Raw genomic sequence first — 6,209 nt, 5'->3', positions numbered from 1 at the left:
CTCACTGCTCTGACTTGGTGGGTATGCTCTACCAATCTATAAAGAAGAGCATAAAGAAGTCATGCAATTAGCAAAATGACGATGTAGTAAAATGACGGTGTTGCGTTTCCTAAAATTTAATAATAAATTACCTCCACAACCGATGAAGTATCGCTGGCTTCCCAACGCTCACTTCCTAACGTGTTAGGAGTTGGCCAAACTACATCGCTTGATACTTCACCAATCTATAAAGAAGGAAAAAAAAAACAAACAAACATGTAATTAGTGGGAAAAAAAAGTGATGAATTGAATCTTACATTAATTAAATAATAATAAATTACCTCTACCACAGATGAGTCAGAACTCGCTACCCATCCTTCTTCTCTTAGAACATGTTGGCTGCTATGCTAAGATATATATTCTGGCTCAACAGTGGGTGGTTGCCGCACTGTTGGTGACACAATACACATCTTTCGAGAAAATCCGTTATTAATCACCTCTGCCCCTGTGCGACTCATACAGCGTTGATGCTGTATAAGATCACTAATTATGAGAAAAAGGTTTTCACATGTGTAGCATCTATACTGAGTCTGCTGAAAAAACAAATAAAAATGGTAATGTAACGAGAGCTGTTAATTGTAATACATGAGTCAATCATTCACAACTGAATATTTTTTTTTTTTTTTCGAATTCTTGTGTCCTAGTGAATTTAAATCGTAATGTGAAATAAAACTTTAATCGTAAAGAAATTCACATCTTTTTTCTTCTTCTTTGCTACATTCCCACTTGGACCACGTTTTCTCATTTGTAGCAATACTATCTCTCACGAATTCAGACATTCTGACCACTGCTACAATTAAAGAGCTGTCGACTTGTTAAAATCAAATCAAAGAGTGAGAACAAGACACTTTTTTTTTTTTATCATGTACGATATTAGCCGGGTTGTCCACTCTGTCGCAGTGACGCATTCAGATAACAGAGCGGTCCTTACTGAATATAACACCTTGATAAGCAATATACTTAAAAAAGAGAAGTGAAGTATTGGTGAGAAGAGTGATGCATCACTCACCCGACTGATAGTGTTTAATTATCACCCGAAGCGACTGTATTAAACAACTCGTGATGAAGCATACTCACTGACAATGCACACTACCCTGTACAAGCGATGATAACGCTTACTACTTTGACGACTGATCAATTAACACATGACAGTGATTAAACTCGTACTCGATTCTAAGAACTGAGTGAAGTGCACTCACTGATTAATTAACACATGACAGTGGTGATGTCGCATACACGAATCTACTGATGAAGCGTACTCGTGTGCAGCAGTTTTTTTATTTTTATTTATTTAACAGCTTACTAGTTCGCTTATATCAGTTGAACTTTGGGTTTAATAGTATATTCGTATACTAAGCTTATCGTCGACAACTGTAGTATATAAACTGCGAGATAGACAGAATTGCTTCACTCAGTTCTCCGGTTCAATTGGATATAAGCACTCTCTCCGCAACTCTCTCACATCAACTTGGTAAGAATATTACTATGGCTTCTTGCGTGTTAGATTTTGAGGGGTTTTTGTTTAAAAGTGGGATATATGTAGTTAAGGAAATGGCCTGCTTCGATTTAAATACAGGTAGAGTATATCACTCCCGTTGCAATCCAAGTTGCAGAGAGGTATTCATAATTCGTTGTAACGTACGAGGCCGAACTGGAACGGTAGTATCCAATTGTTCTGAGTCACCAGTTGTGATTGATAGTTAAATTTTGTGTCGCATTGCATATTATAGTACTTTGCCTATTGCGATGCATCGCATATTGTGCATGAGGTGCAGCAGTGTTAATGTGCTTTATTGCCAATGGTGGTGCATTGAGTGTTGTGATGCATTAATTATTGTGCTGTATTTTTGACGGCGGTGCATTGCTTATCGAAATCCGAGTGGGAAACTGGCAATTGAATGACTATTTTGCAGTGCCTGAGGAATATTTTGCTTTATAATTAAACAAGATATCACGAGTAGTTAAGTACATTGGAGGTGGGACTTTCCCCCCTAGTGTGTAATACAAATGATTTTACTCACCTCTATGAATGGCTTCAGGACGTGGTGAATTGCTACCAGCACTGAAGGCCGAAATAGCGATATTGTAGACTCGGGAACACGGAACAGATATCTCAGAGATTTCAATGAGCCCCCAGTAGCCGAATGCCGGAGAAATCTCCAGCTTCGTCGCAGTTGGGATCGCCATCCGCATTTTAGTGTCTTGCTTCTTGACGATGCCGTCAACCATTTGCAGTAAATTGTCGAACTGGGCACCGTCCAACCGCAAAATATTCCTGTAGGCTATTGGGTCTTCATGTTTTAACTCCTTCAGCAAAACGCTGGAAGCTCCATATTTTTCGTTGTTTCCTCTCCAATTCCTTTCGAATCGCAACAACCACGACTCCTGCACGAACGACTTCGCTAGACATTTTCTTGAAAATGAGGCGAATCTACCGATTCGAGAACGATATATATATTGTAGCGAGTGGGCGTATTGCACACGGCGAGTTTACAAGCCAAATAGCGAGAAAGTAGCCCGACCCTCAATTTTACTCGCTCTAGCGGAGCGAGCGTATTATTGCACAGAGCGATCAGTAGCAGAGAGTAAAATCGTAGGCGAGTAGCTAGTAAACTCACTCAATGTAAATGAGCCTTTACGATACTACTCGCCGCAAGATTGACCGGAATAAATCCAAGAGGACCTTGAACGTCTACTTCTATTTAAATTTATAACCAACATAATTCAATGGAACATTCGTGATCTCAAGGATCTGATCAAACGATATCATCCTGTTTGCGTGGCACTCCAGGAAACTTTTACGAAGCACTTGGAGACGTGGAACATCAGGCGACATTCTGTTTCGTATTGATTACGATGACGGGAGTTGCTCTGCTGGTTCTACATCACGTGTCGTCGCGCGTTTTAACGCTGCGCACGAACCTGCAAGCCATCGCGGTGGAAATCTCTACAGGCCTGAGAATTACCATCTGTTCCATTTATTTGCCACCAAATGACACCATCTTACAGAGAGATCTAGAAGATCTGATTGATCAATTACCTCCACTATTTTTTCTTCTTGGAGACTTCAATGCACATAACATGATTTCGGGTACTAACCGCAACACTCCTCGTGGCGGAACAACGGCTGTTAGACAACATGGACCTCACCTTCATGAATGATGGTAGTTTCACTGCAATCGATTTGTCTTTATGCTCACTATCGCTTTTGCCAAACTGGTCCTGGTCGGTTGATCCCAAAGCCGCTTGAAAGTTAACTCAGTACGTGTGAACACCCGTCTTCGTGTTCATTTTGCACTCATCAAATCTGCAATAAATGCGGACATATACTATCTCAGATGGCGTTATTATATTTATTGAATACCAGCCTTAAATCTGGCCAAAAGAAGTGTGTCACGATAATTTGTTATGGCCACCGGTTCATTCGGTGTGACCTGAATAGCACGTCGAGCTAGTGACTCAAGACGATCAGCAAAATGTGATAGTGTTGTCTCAACTGACAACACAATCTCAGGTTTGTCAGGTGAAGAAAATCTGTCTACTACATGAGCACGGAATTTGGCAGTGATGTATCAACATTATTTCGATCAGTTCAAAGTAATCCACATCTGTTTGGTTCATTTTCAGTAGTCGTAGTATCTAATCAAAGCGGACAACGAACCTGGAGTGAAAATGTGGATGTCAGCAAATTTGAACTGAAGGAATCGCAGGACCAGCTCACGAGCCTTCTACTGGTGCTACAGTAATGGATTCCGTTAAACTTCTCTTCACCACAGAAATGTGTGAAACCATTCGAAAGAACACTAATGCTTATGCGGAATCGAAAGTAAAGAGGGATGAATGAATATCCATACACACCGTGCAAGAAATATGGGCCATCCCCGTAATTATGGAACTGGTAAAGCTATCATGTTTACACGATTATTCTGGACAGATAGGCCTGACCGCCCAGAGAGACCATCTTGGGATGGTATGGGCGGTCTCGGAGAGCCTGATAGACTCGATTGTGGAGGGGGGAAAAACAATCGATTTTACCCCAGGAAGCACCATTAACATTTCGCGAGCAGCCATTTAGTGCCCCTGAGGTTTCCATCCTTGCATATGAAAAAAAATACAGTATTGTACAACTTTTCTGTATTGCATTCACTGGCTGAAAAATACTGGTGCTAATCAGTCATACCTTGATATAAATACATATTACTATTGCTATATTCCAATTTATGTACATTGTATGCGTATATTACCTGTACCTTCTGCTTACACTTTCAATTGCCACAAAACACATAATATTGCATACATTAAATATTATGCACAAAGCAAAATGAGATTGAGTAGCATTCACCATAGCAGCGCGCTACATCACAGTATATCAATATACACGCGCGCGAAAAGTCACCGCACAGATCACTGTCCACCACTGGTGCATGCCATATTTTCAACTTCCTTCCTTCGTTCGTTGCAGTCATGTATAATATCTCGCTTGACGTGGTTTGGCGTTGTAGGGCTGGTCTTCGGAATTCTCACGCGAGTGCCTCTGCCTTCTGATGAGGAGGTCGTTTGTTGCACTCAATGGGATTATTGAGAAGTACTTTCTTCCAGCTTCCTGAGCGATCTTCAGTTCGTACTGTGGTGAAAGTTTTGTTAACATGAAATACAAAGAGAAAAAAAAAAACAAATAATTTTTGGCCGATTAACAATTTAAAAAAAAAATCACTTTTTTGGGGAGAAAAAGGGAGATTCTCACGAGGCAAAATGCTTGCAATTGACAATAAAAATCAAACAGTAAATGCTCATGGCGGAATTGATATTTAACAAAAAAATTTTGGCTCTGCGTTAAATTAAAAATGTGCACATAAAAAAAAAACCAATGAGGTACCTCATAAATTGTGCGTTCTTGTGAGTCATTTCTTTTGCATGATGAGCCGGCGATCCTGGTTGTCAGTCCGTACGTCGGTCAGCACTTCGATGATTACCATTCGAATATACTTGAGTGAAGAATTATACTTTTACGATTTTTATGAACATAATCTTATATTTTCGTGTCGTGATTCATTCGATTTTTAGGAGGCCTCACAAGGAGCACCTCATTCGTACAGTGTCACATCTTGAATCCTCTCACGCTCGGTGCCCGGCTTCCCTCCGCACCTTGGCGATCACGAGCTCGCCAAGTGTACAAAAATGAGCTCGCCGCTGGTGTACGTGAGTGTCCCTTTGTACAGCAGTGGTCACTGTAACCGGTGCTCTCTGGTTCTTACCGTGCCTGTACAAAGGACTTGGCGTCGAATCAGCGACGATAGTGCGCCCTGAATTGGTAGAAGGTTGGCAACCCCTACTTGCTGCGTCGACATGCCGTCTCGTGGATTGTTGAACGTTTAACAGCGATGTATATAGTTGAATGACGTTGTGTGCCGACAAAAAGGTACCGCTCGTTCTCTGTAGCGACCACACACATATTCTTGGGGGGAGTCAATTTTGCGATCGGGGTCGAGCATGAAATAAAATGCAAATTCATGCCTGTGATGGCATGACACGTACTTAGACGTGATAGGACGATGTAGTCACGCACTCCTTTTTGTCCACATATACACGTTATAGTGAGAACAATGCGGAATCAGTGTAGGTAAGCCTGAAAAGGCCCATGTTCAGTTAAGAACAGAGTGTTGCTTCGTCTCCACGGATGGTTTTTGAGATATACCTTTTTCTCAGCGAAAATGGACCTTCCAGTAATTGCATGTGTCCATCTCTCCTGCCATGACGAGAGCAGGTCTTGCTGGAGGATTCGTTTGGCCCATGACCTAGGCTGCAAAATGGAGCTATCCTCATGTTGAAGTCTTGTGGGCCCTTTCATTGCCGACGTTATTATTATGAGCCTTGACCCACTCTATACTGCGTGGTGCGACAAAAATTATCAACAATCAGTTCTACACTTTACGTACTTGAATACTTAGTAACCAGGTTAAAGAGAGGCGGAATGCTAAGAATTTGACAAAAGATGGAAATAAACACTAAGATGTTTTTAGCTCTGGGAAATCCTTCGCAAACCACTCTAATCCTTAATTCTTCCAATATACTCAAAAAAGGAAAAAATGCTATTAATCTGAAATACTGAGAAAAAGAAAAAACAGTACAAAATTGACCTTTATTTCAGCTTCCCATTTCTCCTTTTGGTG

Source organism: Pholcus phalangioides, unplaced genomic scaffold (genome assembly GCF_987345545.1).
Source record: "Pholcus phalangioides strain wild (caught in Gottingen) unplaced genomic scaffold, Ppha-v1.0 ptg000028l_1, whole genome shotgun sequence".
Taxonomy (NCBI): Eukaryota; Metazoa; Arthropoda; class Arachnida; order Araneae; family Pholcidae; genus Pholcus; species Pholcus phalangioides.
Note: the sequence above shows the minus strand (reverse complement) of the source record.